Source organism: Punica granatum, chromosome 6, assembly GCF_007655135.1.
Source record: "Punica granatum isolate Tunisia-2019 chromosome 6, ASM765513v2, whole genome shotgun sequence".
Classification (NCBI taxonomy): domain Eukaryota; kingdom Viridiplantae; phylum Streptophyta; class Magnoliopsida; order Myrtales; family Lythraceae; genus Punica; species Punica granatum.
In genome coordinates, this window is record NC_045132.1 from 5,624,050 (window position 1) to 5,643,909 (window position 19,860).

Consider the following 19,860-nt stretch of genomic DNA (forward strand, 5'->3'; position numbering starts at 1 on the left):
TCTCGAAAAGTATTCGTCAATCTGGGTCTCAGATTTCTCAGTTCAAGCATTAACTCCACGAAGGAATCGCCACCAATCAACATTATCGAGCTTTTAATGACAGAAACAGCAGTACATGAAATCAATAGAGCAATGCAACGCATCACCACAAACAAAATATAATTAAGGTATGCGGTGACGAAGCAAATACCGGCCGATCAATCTCAGGAAGTGAGAGCCACTGGTCGAAGATCTTGTCGACGAAGCCAGCGCTCGACTCCAGGGCGAAGGAGGACACATGCTCGAGCTGGAACAGGTCAGTATCTAGAGAGACGAGAGACGGGAGAAGAGGGAGGCCAATTCGAGTTGTTGCTCTTGAATCTCCTACTGCCAGGGAAGAGATCGCCACGCCAAAAGAAGGCAAGGCAAACTTATGCTTCTCCCCAAAGATGGTCGGAGCAGTCGAATTTGTCAGAGAAGAGGGAGTCGGACGAGGATTTCAACTGTGCTTCTTTCAGCAGTTTGTCAACTTTCTTTAGTATTTTGTTCCTTCAGTATTTTGTCGTAATGTTTGGGGGGTTTGTTTAAAAATAATAATAAAAAAGACGGAGGGACCGACAACCTATTAAGCCGGTCTTGATTGTCAGCCGTTGGGTTTAGTTTGGATCTCATTCATGCGATCCAACGGGAAAAGACCCATCGGGACCCACCGACTGAATAATGAGTGCCCGGTTCCAAGAATTTCCCCTCACGATAGCTTCCACTCAACAGGGAGGGGCCCCACTCGCCTTCCTTCCTTCCTTCTCCTTTGACCCACCAACCCAAACAACCCCCCCGGGGGCCACGTGTTACCCATTGAGAGACGGAAGGAACCCGCTCAATTAATAGATGCCGTCAGTAGTTGTGTAGGCATTTACCTGCTCTTTTTTTTATTAATTGACAGCGGATACAAGAAAAAAATATCCCATTGAAAATTATAAGAGCTTAAATACACAGTTTATCGGTGGACAAACTATAAAAGATAGTAGGAGAAACATCAGAAAAAAACGAATACAATTACAGTTTGCTATTTTGAAATCATAGTCAGCATTTACATTTTTATAATTTGATAAAGAGTCATGGTGACACATTTGATAATTTATAGTTCAAATGTTTAGTATTTCGAATACTAAAATGTTGAATACTCAAACTGAAAGTATCATGTGTTATTGTAATCGTAACCTCTTGTCATGACCGATTAATTAACTTTTATTGAACGCGTAGTCTACGAGAAAAATTTGTATATTTCATAATTACTAATAAATATTTCTCCCAAAAATTATTAATAAGTAATTTTAAATTAATAATTTAATATTAAGTAAAAGGAAATATTATATTGATTATTGATCTTGTGTAGATTATCTACTAGTGTTGATATTTTTGAAAATAGATTAATAACTAAAATTTGTTTGAAAGTTAATTAATCAATAAATTTGATTTGGAAATAAAAATTATGATATGTGCGATTAGTTTAGAGGCAAGAGAGAGGGACGGAGAGAAATAGGGAGAGGAGAGAAACAACAGAGGAGTTATTGTTATTAATTGGAAATGAGTTACTAAGGGTATTTTGGAAAGTTAATATTACATTGTAACACCACTTCATCTTTCTCTAATATGGTAATAATAGATTAGTTAAGTTAATGAAGAGTAGTGGTATAAAAAATTTTCTAATTGAAAATTTTCTTTTTAAAGGTTAAAATTTACTTTTGCCAAAGAAATTTATAGAGATTTTTTTTTTCGTTTTATATATCATTTTGAAAATATAATAAAAGGAATAAAAAAAATGATTTAATGAGAACCATAATTAAAAATTAAGCCTCTAACATGATGTTTCTAAAAGCCCGAATTCTTGGGATTTAATCCTTTAAGGAATTTAAATTCAATTTAAGAGTTCGAAATACAGTAGACAAGCATGTTGCCTACGATATAAGTTTTCATATATATTAACTCCACAGGATAGTTAATCCCTAATGGATTCTCACAAGATCATATTCAATATCTTGATCACATAATCCATGTTTTTACTATTTACTAGGTATGTTCTAGGCATTGCGCAGGTATCTGAAAAAGTCAACAATATTTAATTCATTTGACACTTATGGAAAACCTTTTAATTCATTTTCTTGTCACAATTTTTTAGGATAAATTGCACTGGTGGTCCAAAATGTTTTACAAATGTTTCATTATGGTCAAAAAAGTTTTTTTCGCTACATGATGGTACAAAATGGTTCAAAGTTGTTTAATGATGGTACAAACCTTCAACTCGAGCTTGACGCCGTCAAGCCGATGCTCACATGGCTACTACGTGTCACCTCCTTACTGACGTTGCCGAAAATTTTTAAATAATTCTAAAAATTTAAAAATTTAAAAACTTTTAAAAATAATTCTAAAATATTTTTAAAAATAATTTTAAACTTTTAATTTAAATTTTAAAATAATTTTTATTATTTTAAATTTTAAATTTAAAATATTTTTATTATTTTAAATTAAAAATAATTTTTATTATTTTAAATTAAAAAAAATTTAATATTAAATTTAAAAAATTTAAAAAATTTAAAAAATTTAAAAAATTTAAAAAATTTTAAAATTTTAATTATTATTATTTTTCTAAATTTTTACTCTTTTTTTGTTTTTTGTTTTTATTTTTTGTATTTTTTGGACTTTTTTAAATTTTATTTTCTCTTAAATGACGTGGCGCACTATGATTGATTCCACGTAACAAAAGTGACACATAGAACGTGCTGCGTCAGCAAATGTTAACGGCGTTAGGGCCAATTGACGGTTTGTACCATCATGAAACAGTTTTGAAACATTTTGTACCATCATGTAGAGAAAAAAACTTTTTGGACCATAATGAAACATTTGTAAAATATTTTGGAGCACCAGTGCAATTTACCACAACTTTTTAATCTATTGAGAAAATTACATTCTTAAAATTATTTTTAATGTTTATTCATAAATTAGTTTAAGGCTTGCTTCTTTTGAATTCACTTCATTTCATCTATCAAATTTTCATCTGTCAAATTTTCGATGTATTTGTCATATTATATTTATGATATTATTCAATTAAATAAAGTTCGCCATTATTCTCCTTTTCAGTAACAAAAGATTCTTTCTATAATATAAGTATTACTAATCATATATGTATATATATATATATATTACCAATTGTTTTTTTTCCCTAAACGAAGCTTGGATACTTCATTTTATTGGTCCAACAAAGCTAATCATAAATCATCTTAATCGATAAATTTCATATTAATACCCCTTAGCTAAGCTATTAGGCACGCTTTCAAAGTTGGTTGCTTCTAGACAAACCTTTTGCTTATCTCTGCACCCTTATATCCTTCATCACTCAGCTGCATTTAGGAGTCTTACATGGTGATTCAGGCTATTTCACTCTCGACCATGGAGCTTGTCCCTTATTGTCTTGCTAGCTAGATTTTAAATTTTTCAAAAGAAATATTTAATGTTTATTCCTAAGTTGAGAATTTTTTATTCATTTTCTAGCATAATAATTAGGGAAAATAACACCATAAATCTTAATGTTTGCAATGTTTCTCAGAATTACCCCATAGTCCATAAATCGCGCGACACATCCCAACATTCAGGGTCAGGTTTCAAATGTATCCTGCCGTGAAAATTCCATAATTTGTTTATGGTTAATCCGACATTTACTGTTATTGATGGTGCTTACATGGATTAAATTGCGGGACCCACTTAAAATATCATGTACGATTCCCACCTCTGCCTTTTGTTTCTCTTCGATTTTCCACAGAAATATATATCTCGCCCTTTTTCCTTTTCTTTTTCTTTTGATGCCACTTCCTTCGTCCTCAAGATCAAGTAAAATTAGGGTTGAACAGCCTCCTCCCTCTGATGTTGTTTACTTGGCATCTTCGACGTCTAGTAACCTTCAAGAGGACCGAAAGGTATGAGCTTCATTGCCCTTCTCCTTATGCAGAGACAAGATTACTAAGCTTCCTTACCCTTCTCCTTACGTAGCTATCTTAAATTGATGAGAAGTTTGCCCTTATTGCTGCTACATTTTCTTTTGATTTGAGAGAAGACAATAATATTGGAAAGTGAGGCAATTAACATAGGGACAGGGAGTGGTCAATTCGAAATGGCAGAAGTTTCTAGATCACGTTTTGCTTCCACTACATTTGGAGCTTATAAGGAGTGTTATTAGAAAGTTCAAGCTGCAATATTGACATCTTAGAGTGATAAAAATCCAAATATAAGGTTTTTATGTTGTAAGTTTTGGCAGTACGATTATGAGTTGGTTTATGGCTTCGATTATCATTTTGATTTATTAAGCACAATGTTGTGATGATAAATGTTGATAATGCAGAATAACGATTGTCAATTTTTTGAATGGTTTGATCCTGAGCACTCGAAGCACTTAAAAGACATTATTAGATCATTCTCGAAAGACAAGGAAAGTCTTGCGGCAAAGTTACATATGATAAAGGACAAGATGACCTCCTTGCTAGGAAGCTGTCAACATCAGAAGCAAAAGTCGCAGCATTGGAAATAATCAATACCAACTTGGAGAAGGAAATAAATGACTTGAGGCTGTGATTGCAAAGTACATAACGAAAAAACGAAGACATTCTCGATGAAAGTCTCTGTTTTCATATTGATCATATGTTTGGCTTTGTTGAAGTGGTTTCGGGGAGGAACTGAAAAGAAATTGTACTTGCCCCAAATAGGGAGTGCTTTTAGTTAGGTTTAAGGGTCAGTTATGGTAATTAGTGACTTGAGTAAATATTTGGTATGAGTTACAAGCATATTTAATGTGGTTAGTGCTTGTTATTTAGCAACTTTTGTTTCTGCAAGCAATGTGTGATATTGAAAAAGAAAGTTTGATATAGATAAGAGTACTTAAAGAATTAAAAGCCAAAATGTAACACTTATATTAATTCAAAGTTGTAGGACTTACAAGTACTATCATCACCATGTATCTCGTTGTACTAACAAGTAGCATCACCAAAATCACTAATGGTTCGTTTGGTTATCCAGTGTGATTTTAAAATCATAATTTTAACCTAATTCTACCCACAATAAAATAAAATAAAATAACTCATACAAAGTCAAAGAGTGGGTCCCATTTATACCACTATTTTTCAACAACAAAAAAAAATAATTCATACAAAATTAAAGGGTGGGCTTCATTTATACCACACTTTTTCAAAATCAAAATCTGATTTTAAAATCCTACTTTGAAACCAAATGCAGCATAAATATCATCCACCCTAACCAAAATGACCATCTAGCACCCTAACCAAATTGACCATCCACCAGTCTAGACAAACCATCACCATAACCAAAGAGAGTTCCCACCAAAAAGGACCATCCACCAATCTAACCAAAATCACCATTTTCCATCAATGCACTAACAAAAAATAACCATCTGTGTTAACCATATATATAAGCTACTATTCAACCATTCTAACCAAAAGGATCAACAACATATGGATAAGCATCATCAGTTTCCACCATCCACCAACATGATGAACCTTTAATCCAGTCTACTTCTTGTTTTATTAGCCATGAGCACTTTCTATTTGTTTATGTTGTGCCTAGGTTTTCGACCTCTTTTGGTGCTCTTGATGCACATCTCCTTGTTGGGAACTTTGGGCACCCTATTGCTAATCTTTATGTACCTCAACTCCTGCTTGGTTGTTGATAGGACTGCTGAATTGCCCTCCATGCCTCCCCTTTTATACCATTCTCATCTGCTCACCAGACATCTAAAACTACATACAGATGATCATTAATATCATCAAATAAGCTTTACAATATGGATAAGACTATGTTTGTGTAAATTACATGTATATAATTCATTCCACTTTCTCCAACAAGGACCCCAACTCCTTTATAAGCTAGAGATTTTTTTCTTGTGTATAAGTGCATCCTTTGTTTGAGATGTTTGCTTCTTTCGAACCTGCATTTGAAGTTGCTTTTACATTTGAAAGGAAGCTCATATAAAAAAAAAGAAAAAGAAAGTAAATAAGGGAAAGCTAATACTTGAAGTTTTGGCCTACCATACTGTGATCTCTCCATGCCTTGGTCTGCATTTGCCTTTTCTCTCTAGTCCCTCTCTTGGTTGCCCCTACTGTTACTAGTTTCACCTTGAGCAGTACCAGCTTGTCTGCCTCTCTGCATGCCTTGGTCTGTCTTTACCTTCCCTCATCACCATGCTCTGTAGTAACTTGGCTGCAACTATTCTGTGTGAAATCTACCGTTGATATCTGCTCTCCTCCATTAGCAGATCTTCCCATATACTCTACTCCATCAACAGATCTTCCCATTTGCTTGTGCTCATCATGTTCATCATGTAGTTATACATCAATTAGTAAAAGTAAAACCATAGATTACTTGAAAAATTAAAGTAAATAACCAGCAAAGTACTCACTTCATGAGTTGTTTGAGGAGCTTGTTTGTTTTTTTAAGGCTTGTCTTCTTGTTGTGACCATACTAAGAACATATGTTGCACTTCATCTCCATTCCCTTCCTTGAAAGTTTCTCATAACCAAGTTATTGCTTTGACATGTCATTTCTATTTTTCTTTGGTCTCACTGACTATTTCTTCACATAAGGAGGAAACATTGGATTTCCTTGTGGCTTGCGCTAGAAGTTCTTCCCATCCAATGGCTTCAGGAGTTATCCATAGGCTGAGGTACATTGGTTTCTTCAACGTGTCATCACATAGTCTTCAATGGTCCCTCTCATTTTCTTGATGCAGCTAAACAACATGGACACATGGAATTCCTAAGAGATTCCATTTTTTACAATTGCAGCTCCGAGCAATTAAATCCACAACAAATCCCTCCCCAAAATGGCCAACCTCGAATGCTTCATCCCTAGCATATATAGGCTCACAGAACCTATAGCTAACTTCATTTTTATCAAGTATCTTTCTCATCTTAAGACACAGTATATTAGTGGAGGCCCTACCCATGTCACTCTTATCAGTTATCCTTTGCATCATTGCATGTTTGATATCTTCCATCATCTCTATGATAGGCTTAGTCTTAGCAAACAAAATAAGGTTATTAAAACATTCACAGATATTGTTGTCAACCACATCACACTAAGGCCATTCCCTAATAAATGCCCGATATAACTTTCTGACATTAATCTCCTCGAAGGCATCAACAACTTCCCAATTTAGTGCCCTCATCTCAACCATAATATTCTCATACTGCGCCACAGTAGTGCACTTAACAACTTTTCAGAATGTTGACTTCAATGCAAGACCTGTGTATTTATTCTTTCAATTTGCATATAAATGCTTTGCGCAATTTCTATGTTCTACATTAGGTAAGAGATTTCTCACTGCATTCTCAAGCTCCTATAGAATCGCAATAAATTTATAGTTAGTATAGTGAAAACAATTCATAACATATCAATATTTTACCTATAGTAGAAACAATCCATAGCACATGACAAATAATAACATATAAGTAGTTACCTTATGTTGATCACTAATGATGGTCTATCCTAGTCAATCACAAATGCCTAAGTCATCCATCAAATGCTGAATAGACCATCACTGAAAAGCCTCATTTTCCCCTTCAACGATTGCACATGCAATTGGGAATATTTGGTCGTTCCTGTCTCTTCCAACAACACTTAAAAACTGGCCATTTAATTCATTTTTTTTAAATGTCCGTTCAAACCAATTACTAGTATACACTCTTCAACAAACCCCCTCCTCAAAGAATCAAAGAACACATAAAACCTCATAAACCCGACAAGCAAGTCAGGTGTGTCTCTGTCAAGCACGAGGTCAAATGTGTTGTTCTTGCACACCTTCTTCAACTTAGCCACATAAGAGGGCAACATGTGGTAGTGCTTATCTAGGGTCCTGCGAAGAAGCTTCCTTGCATGTGTCATGGCTCTATAACAAGTAGCCTTACTAATTATGATCCCAAACTTTTAGTTCATTTCTCGCATCAAATCAGAGGCCTTGAAATCCATATTAACTTGAAACTTTAGTAAAAAGTGTTCACCTATCCAATCATAAGTAACTTGATTATTTCTTGAATTCTTACTACAGCTATGTACATCTGTCATTGTCTTAAACACAAATCCCTCTCTTTTCTATAGCCAACTGCAATATATTCTCCATGGGCAACCTGCCTTACAAATTGCCTCCAACTTGTCACTACCAGGCTTCCAGATACGTAGAGAAAAGCCATTATAAATGGCATAATTCAGTAGCCCTACACTGATCATAATTGGTAAACATCTAACCTAAGTAAAAACTTTATTTGGCTTATATCACACTTGGAATCGAAGATCTTCAACTTCTTATTTATGCTACTCATTTGTCCTTCATCATCGTTGCTGTTGGGGGTGAGTAGATTCTCAACAGATTCAACATCTCCATCATCTGCATTTTCTTGTTGTGGTATGTCCTTGCTCTGGTGTATCCGCTCATGTGATTCTATGTTCATCTGTCTCATTTTCATTTTGTTACCTTCAACACGCTCCTCACTGCCATTGTGACTATTATATTCATCATCATCACTTGTATAAACATCACTTTCTTATTCTTCTGCACATAGATAATAATCGGTATCATCATCATCATCTTGTCCTCCCTTAGCTAACAAGTCTTCCCAATGACCATTATTATTATCACCATTATCAACATCATCATCACCAGCAACATGATCAGCAACAACAACATTACCATCATCATTTCTCACCACTGAATCATCATCAAAGTCTTTCCTATCAACTTCAACATAAATAGATATGAGCTCATGCTTCAGCCTAAGCTCAGTCATCATCATTACCTCTGTATCCGTATGCATTTCTCTTAAACCAACCTCTAAACCATCCTCAGGGACTACATATCACATTCTCTTTGGTGTTTTGTAACCAAAGTCATCCAATATTCTTACAAGTTCAAACCATGACATCATATCTGAGTCTTGAGCTTTTATAGATCTTTGGCCTCCCAAATATCTCACTTTAGGCATGAACTGCATTTGCATTAATCCTCCATGGTAAATAACTAAGGCAAAATGTGTTCCCCTATTCATGCAACAAGCAATTGTTTTAGTTGGTAACATAAAGCAGTAACACTTCATTAATATGCAATAACCAACACATTGTTTAAGGGAAAATTACTTGAATGATACAAAACCTTTTAAGTTGTAACGCGAACGGTATAAAATCTTTTTTTTTGTAACAATTTGATACAAAACGTATCAAATTGTTTCAATCAAGTACAATCCGTAAATTTTCGTTGACGCAATTAAGAATTTCTGACGTGGCATGTGACTTAGCAAGCCTTATGACATGTGGCTGGATGCCGTTAAGAATATCTGACGTGGCACGTGACGTGGCAAGTTTTATGACACGTGGCTGAAAACTTTTAGCATGATGTAACAAATTGGTACAAAACTTTATTAAGATGTAACAAATGGGTACAAAACTTTATTAAGATGAAACGAAATGGTACAAAACGTTTTGTATGATGTAACAAATTGATACAAATAGCCGAACAAAGAACAACTACACCTAATTAAAATAATAAAAGGGGAGATCCGTATTGAATGGTGCTGCGGGATCTATGCATATCCAACGATGGGAATGTTCCTATTACGATAATATGGAGTCATATTACCATGAGCGAAAAAAATATCTGGTAGTATAAATTTGCATTATAAATTTTGGTCCCTCTAGATTTCGAGAGAAGTACATAAGTTCGAAAGGAAATATTGAAAGAGAAAATAAAGGGAAGATCTTTCATTCCAAAAATTTCTGACGTGGCACGTAACAACGAAATCCAAAGGGACCAAAATTTATTATGCAAATTCATACTACCAGATTTTTTTTTCGCTCATGGTAATATGACTCCATATTATCGTAATACGAGTATTCACATTGTTAGATATGCATAGATCCTGCAGTACCATTCAATACGGATCTCCCTTTTATTATTTTAATTAGGTGTAGTTGACCTTTGTTCCGCTATTTGTATCAATTTGTTACATCATACAAAACGTTTTGTACCATTTCGTTACATCTTAATAAAGTTTTGTACCAATTTATTACATATTAATAAAGTTTTGTACTAATTTGTTACATCTTAATAAGGTTTTGTACCAATTTGTTACATCATGCTAAAAGTTTTCAACCACGTCTCATAAGACTTGCCACGTCACGTGCCACGTCAAATATTCTTAACGGCGTCAACGGAAATTGACGGATTGTACTTGATTGAAATAATTTGGTATGTTTTATATCAAATTGTTACAAAAAAAAAAAGATTTTGTACCGTCCGCGTTACAACTTAAAAGGTTTTGTATCATTCAGGTAATTTTCCCCATTGTTTAACTTACATAATCTTTGATAGTTTTGAGGATTATCAAAACAATAGAAGCAACAAACTTCGGACCACCGCTTGTAGACAAGATGAAAATTTTTAAGCCACTTATTATCAGATTCCAATGCAATAAAGAAAGAGACAAGAAGCAGACCCCAATGCAGCAAAGAAAGAGGGAAAGCTTGGGACCACAAAGATAAAGAATTCGACAACAAAGCACCCACTAACCTTTTTAGTTGGAACTAATGATACTGTGTTACTACAGATTAGGAACATCGACTCATCTTCCTCTTTAGAATGCCCTAAAAACCAACCACATCCAACTTAGCCTCTCCTCTTTGTAGCACAGTCCACTAAAACCCTAACAAGAACTGAGACTGAAATCGCTCACCTTAACCTAACCAATTGATTAGATTGCTACAGTCATCGTCCCTTGAAAACTCTAATTGCAAAAGCCCCTTCTCAATTTTGGTCGAACAATGACGGAGACTATAGATTGGAAGTGATTCACGCCAAGGGAAAAGAGAAAATAAGATGGAGGAAGGGATCGGCAAGAAGGGTAAAAGGCAGAGGCAAGAATTATCCATGATGTCTTAAGTGGGTCCCGCAATTCAATCCACGTAAGCACCATCAAGAACAGTGACTGCTACGTCGTATTAGCTGTCAATAAATTATGAAATTTTCACAGCATGAGATATTTGAAATCCAACCCTAAAGGTTGGGGTGTGCTGCGCAATTTATGGAGTATGAGATAATTCTAATAAATATTGCAAACGTTAATATACATGGTGTTATTTCCCTTAATAATTAAGGTAATCATGATTTCATTGCTGATATTAAAATTTTTATACGGTCTAAAAGATAATCAACCACAAAATGAGGTTTCAAAAAAATGAAGTCATATATACATATCACTCTCCCACTTTCATATATTAAAATATACTATTTTGTTCCATATTGTGAGTAATATTAATATTTTTTTCTATATTAAGTAATATTACTAGCAATCTCTTGTTGTTTAATATTGCTGTTTTCGTCTTTTCTTTCTTTTCTCGTTATATAAATTTATTCTCAAGTGGAGTCTCAAAAAACTTTAATTAATTAGGTGCTCATGATTATGGATTAGGAGAAAAAGTCAAGGCCCGTTTAATTTGGAGTATTGGAAATGGAAAGGGAAATGAAATGAGATGGAATGGAAAGGAATTGGAAACAGAATGACAAATTTTGATTTTTATTTGGTTTAATAAGAAATGGAAATTCAATTCCATATGCTTACATTTGGTTTGTTACCTATGGAATTGGAATCAAATTTCAATATATGATAATTATTTGTAATATTTAAAATAAACAATTAACAAGTATCAGGGATTCCTAAAATGTACCAAATTTATTCAATACCATGATATTAAGAAATAACATTAGAACATAAGTTTGGTCAAACATCATAGAAAGCACTGCAATATTGTTCTAAAAATATTAAAAATATATAAATAAATTAAATAAAGTGCAATATTATAGTTGACTATGTTTGCTTATTAGAAAAATCTTTCCATTCGTTGACCAATCACAAGATTATGTTTCATTATTCATTTAAATCTCTTAAGCATCATATGATTAAAAAAGACACATAACATTAATTTTTGGTTCCCCTTCCTCTTTCCTGAGGGACCCGGAGGAATGGATGATTTCCCCTTATGGAGAATCAATTCCCCTGCACAAGGGACTTGGTTTCCAATTCCCCTTAAATAAAATAAAGAGTTGAGTGTGGTTTTGGTCCCTAAAAGATTTCAAAACCTTGTGTTCAGTCCCTAAAAAAAATTTGCCATTGTTTTCGTCCCTCAATATCCATTCCGTCTTATGTTTTAGTCCTCCCGTCATCTTTCGCATGCCAACCGTGACGGTAATCTTACGTGGCGGATGAGCTGGATTTAACGTCGTTAACCACCTTGCAAAATTGACAAAAACGGCGTCGTTGTCTTCGTCGATCGAAGGCCGCCCTAAACGACGTCGTTCCCCACTCTTACTCAACAACATAAACGGTGCGTTGAATGCCCCTTGAACCCAGAATCCCTAATTGCGATTTTGCTCCCCCAAATTCGAAACCCTAACCGCAATTGCAAATCTAGTGCAGAGGAAGAAAAAGGTTCGAGGCTTTGAAGGAAGAAATTCGAGGCTGGGCAATCGATTTAAGGTTCAATCGCAAAGGAGCACCTAGAATTACCCAACAATCGGAAGAAGTACGAGGCTTTTGAGGAAGAAATTGGAGACTGTTCACTCGAAATCACAGCTCAATCGAAGAGGAAGGAAGAAATTCAGGTGAGGGAAAAAAGCCTTAATCATTTGTCACTCCAATTACAATTCAATTGCAGAGAAAAGAGATGAATAAAGATCAGAAATCGAGTGTGAGCTGTCATTCCAATTGCAGTACCAGCATCTCCGGAGCTGGGTCGATTCTTTGTTATTGTGGACAAAGAGCACGTCGGATGATCTCGAAGACCATTGCAAATCCTGATCAACCATTTTATAGGTGTCCTTTATGGAAGGATGAAGCTCATACCTGCGGTTATTTTCAGTGGGAAGACCAGCTTGACACTTCTTCAGTTGAAGTCCAACTTCAGAGGAATGTGTTGTTGTTAAAAAGCAGGATTGTGGAGTGTGAGAGTCAATTGAAGAAGCTGGCTCGACTGTGGTGGATTTTAACGATTGTAGTGTGTGTGTTGGTTGTGAGGATATCTATTTTCTGAGCTTCCTCTCAGTCGGCTGAGCTTGTTGGTTGTGAGGATTGCTGTGGGTGGTCCTGAGCTTGGTTATGGATGGATCGTGGGTAGTTTTAGTTAGCTAGGATATGTTGGATTGATATGGTACTGTTAAAGCAATGAGTTGGAAGTTTTTTGCAAGTTGCTATCCAACTCAGCCCTGTGTATGACTTGGTCTATATTGATGTTGGTTAATGAAATTCGTTTGCCATCAGTTCTTGTCCATTTGTCCATCTTCATTTGCATCTTTCATTCGTTTGGATTTTACCTGACTGTATAGCAAATGCAAGCACAATTCAATTTCCACAAAAGTCTCTATACCATATGAAACTTGTAATCTGTATACCAAATGAAAATTGCAATCAATATACTAACTTGCAAGATGTAAACCATATATATCATAAAAACTGACATTATCGAGTGGCCATTCATTAACATTCTTGTCTATACAAAAATGTATCAAATTCTTCTCTATACAAAAGGTATCAAAAGCCAATGGCCACAATGCCACCTAACATTATAAAAAATATTCACAAACCACAGTATTCTCTATACAAAATGGACTACTTCTTTCGCTTCCTTGAATTCTTTTTTGGCTTGTTTGCTTGCTTCTTAGATTCGCTGGGTCCTGAGATAACATGAGCATTGGAGGGGCCACTAGCTAAATGCTGACACATCGATGGTGATATTCCCTGCAAAGTTCAGTAGCACAAGCACAACAAAGATCAGTAGCTTGAACTTACACAAGCACTAAAAGCACAAGCACATCACTGAGCACATGAAAACACACCAGCACAGGCAGATGAGCACTGTAAAACACACCAGCACAGGCATATGAGCACACTAAACAGAACAGTAAGGGAAGAACCATCACTGAGCACATAAAAACACACCAGCACAAGTACAGGCACATAAGAACAATAACCCACCTCTATAATTGAATGTTGAGTCTGATTTGGTGAAATTGATGTTGGTGCACCATTGTCAACTGTCTTTGTTGTTGATTTTCTCATGCTTGATCTGATTGCTATCTCCTGAGGTCTCCTTGGTTCTGGATGAGTCATGCTAGGCTGAGAAATGTTGTCTACTTCTTGAGACATCATCTCTGGCTGCTGGACCACACTTGATGCCACTCCCTAAAGGCAATAGTTTGTCAATTTCACATATCAACAGTACAAATGGGGAAAATATGCAGTTGAAAGTCAGTATACCTGCAATTCTTCTCCTGTAAGTCAAGTCTCAGAGGGTAAAGCTGAGGCATTTTGGCAGCTGGTATCAGTCCTAGCCTTCTTCCTTTGCTTATCATTCGATATTGTACCCTTGCATCTCTTCACATTGTGTCCTTTCTCACCACACCTTCCACATTGTATTTCCTTGTACTTCCTTTTAGACTTATATGGGTTTTGAGGCACATCATTAGCCTTGGACCTTTTCTTTTTTGGACGACTACCACCCTTGGCAAATCTTGGAGCCTCAACAGGTTCTGCACCTGACTTAATCCATTGATCTTCACTTCTCAGTGGAGCAATATACGGAACATAAATACTCTCCCATGTTTCCTTAGAATAACATGGATTGACATGCTTCTCTGCATCAATGCCAACCGAGTGCATACATGCTACTGCATGCTTACAAGGGATCCCACATAAATCCCACTCTCTACATGAACATGTCGACATCTTCAAGTCAACAACATGCTGATGGTTGCTGCTGTATATATGTTGCACCTGAAACCTTGCAAGCTCAGGGTCTCCAGCCCAAAGAGCATGCCATTTGTGACTATCCCTCTTTGCTATTTCTAACTTAGACTGTGCAGTTGGTGTGATTGGACCTTTATATCTTGTAATTTGATTCCTACTATAGTTCATCTTCCTCATCAAATATAACATGATCTCTTCCAACATGTTGATGATAGGTCTTGCTCGATACTTTACTATAGCAGCATTGAACTGCTCAGACATGTTATTGCACAGGCTTTGGTTCTTTGTATGTACTTTGAAGGCTGCCCTGGTCCAGCTATGCTTGTCTAACAACCCGAGATATTCATAGGCTTCCTCACTGATACATCTAAGCTCCTTAAAATGCCTTTCAAACTCTCCCATGGTATTTGATCTAGCACACTACCATAGCTTTTTCCTAAGATCTACACGGTGCCAATTTTTCCATACATTTGCTTCTAGATGTTTCACACAAAACCTGTGAATTATGTCTGGGCATAATTCCTTAATTGTCTCCCTAAGGCCTTGTGAAAGAACATTTGGAGAAAAATATTTATTTGTCATACAGGAAGATATGGAAAATGAAAATGCAATATAAAACAAAATACAATTACCTTTTGCATGTCTGATATAAACTCCCAACCATGTTCCTTTGGATCTCCAATGTCTTCAAGTAGCCTTCTCAAGAACCAACTCCAACTCTCTTTAGTCTCCTGTTCCACAACTCCATATGCTATTACATAGAATGCGTGGTTCGGATCCTGTGTGACAGCAGCTAGCAAGGTGCCTCCATAATAGCCCTTTAAGAAGCACCCATCTAACCCTATCAGTGGTCTGTACCCAGCTAGTAACCCCCTTTTACTGGCATCAAAGCATATGTACATCCTATCAAAAATGGGAGGGAAGCTCAAGTCTGGTCTCTCTACCCCAATTACTGCACTGGAACCTGGGTTGCTTGCTACAATCTCTCCACAGTAGTCCCTTAATCTGCCATATTGCTTCTCTTCACTTTCTTCAACTTGCTTTTTGGCAATCTGTAAGGCATTGTATATCTTCCATTCACCAACTTTAATGGAGAATACCTCAGATATATATTTATATGCATCCCCTGCAGTCATATTAGGCATCCTTCTCAGTTGGTTTATCAGTTTCTCAGCAATCCATTTGCTATCTGCTTGCTTATTCTTCAACTTCCTGGAGCAACTGTGATTGGGAATCAACTTCTTCAGCTGAAAAGCACCATATGGTTCTGACCAAGAACAGAAGGCCTCCCACTCAGAGCCAAGTTGACACTTGAATCTACACCTGACCTTATCATTCTTCTTCATAACCACTTCCCTCCCAATTGAAATTGTATAATCTTTCACAGCCTCTTTGAAAACTTGCAAGCTAGGAAATAACATAACTAGTTCAAGCTGTACTTGACCATATTCTGCATTCTCGTGAAAGAAAGCAGGCCTCTCATCAGATTCATCATCGCTTCCCTTCAAGTTTTGCAAGTCTTCAGAGTGATACTCGGTTTCCTCTACAAATTTATTAGTACCTTGATGATCAGATGGTTCTTCCCTTGCTGTTCTGCTCAGTGCATTGCAAGGTCTCCATTTAGGTCTTCTCACACGAGAAGATTCAGCCCTATTGGTTCATTCCCCACCATTTTCCCTTGCTTCTTCCCCTATTTCTTCCCCTGCGAATATAACTGGAACTTCCCCTGCTTCTTGAACTGGAACTTCCCTTGCAGCTTCAACTTCCACTGCATCTTTCACTGTTTTGTCCACTGCTGCACCCCCTCCACCTTCCCCTGCATCACGATCATCGCCAGTACAGTCATCATGTTCATCCCCATCTTGCCCTGGTACCCATGCATCATCTGAATCATCTAAACCATCAGACTCAAGCTCCAGTGCATCTTCATCTCGTTCTTCATCTTCACTGTCATCTTCATCAGATACTACAAATTGCATAACTTGATTTGCAAGTTCTGCTGCAACAATCTCTTCTTCATTTTGGATGAAGAAAAACTCGATTTCTCTGACATTTCTAACTGATGCATATAGTGTATGAGCATCTTGGTCTGTCTCAAAATCCCTCAGCCCTTCATGCACTTCTAAACCGGGAACCAACCACAAGATCTTCTTTGGTTTTCTATATCCATGCTCAACATATAAGTTCTCAATGGTGGGTTTTGCTACTAGGTCAATATCTACATCCCCCCATACATCAATTTCTCCACCAACATATTGCACGCGGGGTTCAGAGACTAACTCACCCCCATGGTGAAAAATCAACATGTACAAGTCCTCATCCATTATCTGTACATGTATTAAAAAAAAAAGAACATCACTATTGCTCAGAACTAAAAGCAGTGAACCACATAACGATGGACAAGAAGAAGGGACCACAGATAAAAAGTGACGACAAGAACCAAGATGGGGATAATAACAAAGAGCAGCGAACACAAATGGGACGACAAGAAGGGACCACAACAGACAACAAATTGGAAGTTTCCCACTGGCATTCGACAACATTTGCTTCACAACCGTACGGGACAACAACCAAAGTCGGCTTTTTTGCCATTCCCAAATATTCCAACTACCATTCAACAACAAAAAAGTGAAAAGGGAAAGGAATTTTCACTGACCGACCGATGCCAACAAACGGAAATTGCTTCGATCGAGTATACTGTTGTTGAAACTTCGCCTCTTCAATGTGCGAATAGCAAATCTTCCGCCCAATTTCAACTCACCCAAATCGATTTGTACAACGGTTATAGCATTTGGGGCCCTTGGTTTGACCTAGAAGTCCGAACGACAACATCAGAGAGTGATTTTGGCGGGAATGGATGCATCGGCTTGGGTTTTTGGGCGACCTTCGACTGAGGAAGACGACGATGTCGTTTTTTTGGCAATTTGGGGGGTGTTTAACGGCGTTACGTCCAGCTCATCCGCCACGTGAGATTTCCGTCACGGTTGGCACGCGAAAGATGACGGGAGGACTAAAACATAAGACAGAATGGATATTGAGGGACGAAAACAATGGCAAATTTTTTTTAGGGACTGAACCCAAGGCTTTGAAATCTTTTAGGGACCAAAACCACACTCAACTCTAAAATAAAACAATTGGAATGATCCATTCCGATTCCCTCTCAATTTACATGAACCAAATGGGCCCACATTGTAGTGTAGTGAAGTATGTCTTTACTTGGAATAAGAGCTTTTACATTTAGTTTTAATGGTGGAATATCTCGACTTTATATCTTTAATTTCTCATCTTCTACTATCTTACTAATCTCATAGGATTAAGAAGAGGGAAAAGGATGGTGAGAGATTCATAAGTGTCCAAAATGTTGGAAAATATTTATTTACTTAAACTTATTTTGATTTATATATTTGATTCATGTCTATGAAAGAATCATGAAATGGTTTTTGTTCTAATGATTTATAATATGATACATTTGTTTTGCTATGATGAATTTGTATTAACTAATTAATTAAGTGTTATCGAACACAATCGTATACTTCATTTGGTTAAAAGAATTGTATCATTCTTTTTCCCAAAAAGGAGGAAAAACAAATATGCTAGTCATTTCCAAAACACTAACTTTAAACACACAAAAATTAATCGAGAAAATAAAAGATATTAAAAAAGGAAATTTATGTGAGTTTCAATTCTTGCCTTCACTTCAAAATCCTCAAATCCCTAATTCATAAAAACAAGGATCATTATATTTGTAATTTCTTAATACATTATATATTTGTAACCTTTCCTGTTCAAATTTCATAACGAGTATTGTGAAGAAAATTATTTGCATGTTTTTGTTTTTTTCTATTATGATGGAGACTCATAAGTCTAGTATAATAAAATGTAAATCCTAAATATCTAATAAATGAGCATGCAAAGTTCCGCTTCAGTATCAAACCCGTGACTTCTTGGTCAATAGGCAAGAGGTACACTACTACATTACACCATCTTTGATTTTGTATTTTTTCCTTTTGTCCCATGAATTTTGCATTTTTTTTCCATTGTAAAGAAAGAAACATCGTATCTTTTCTCATTTGCTACCTAGAAAAAATAAAGAGTAAAATGTAATTTGAAGTTTTGAACCCGAACTTGAAGTATTTTGAGTTGCCCCTAAGTTTTAAAATTTTGTTTAGTGGCCCTTTCAAAGTGAAAAGTAAGCATGGTGTACACTGGAAAAAGAAACTTTTTCTGTTTGGCAAAAGGGTACAAAAGTCATTTTGTATGACCTTTTATTCTTCTTCATCGGTCTCTGTTCAAAGGATCAACTTTGGAAACAATATTTTATCCGCTTGGATCTCTGTTAAGATATTTTAGTGACTGGAAATCTTGTATGGAATACCACAGTCAATAAATAATTGAAAGTTCAAAATAATTATGTAAATATAAATTTTGAAACTCGAATTTCATCACAAAAATGGAAAATGTACGATCCAATAATTTTAAACCATTCAACAAACTTGAATGCTGTAAAGACCAATAGTTTCCTTATGAACATGTAAGTCTAAACACGTCAAAAAATCACTACTAATGTCCAATTTTGAACTCTCTCTTTAGAGTAAATAAATCATGACTCAGAAGGTAAAAGAACTTTTAGCTCTTGGTAGGCAATGCGTGTATATGCTCTGCTTCAGTTGAATAGAGCATCTAATCGATGTTTGTTCCTTTGTGCTACACTTGAGGGCTCTTTTTATTTTTGGATTAATAATCCAAAAATGCACGAACTTTGCACTTTGTATCATTCTTAGTACGACCTTTTAAAAATTACATAGGAAAGCACAACTATTAATTTTGTATCACATCTAGCCCGACGTCAAATCTTCCGTCACTTTTAATGGTTTTGACTGACATGGCATTAATGGCTGCCGCGTGAAAATTTTAACAATTTAAATAAAGTACAGAAGAAAAAGTTTCGGTATAGCCCTCATCTCTTGTCCGTCTCTTCTTCTTCATTGCTCCTATGTTGCTACTCTTTCCTCGCAACGTTGCTCCTTACCAAGCT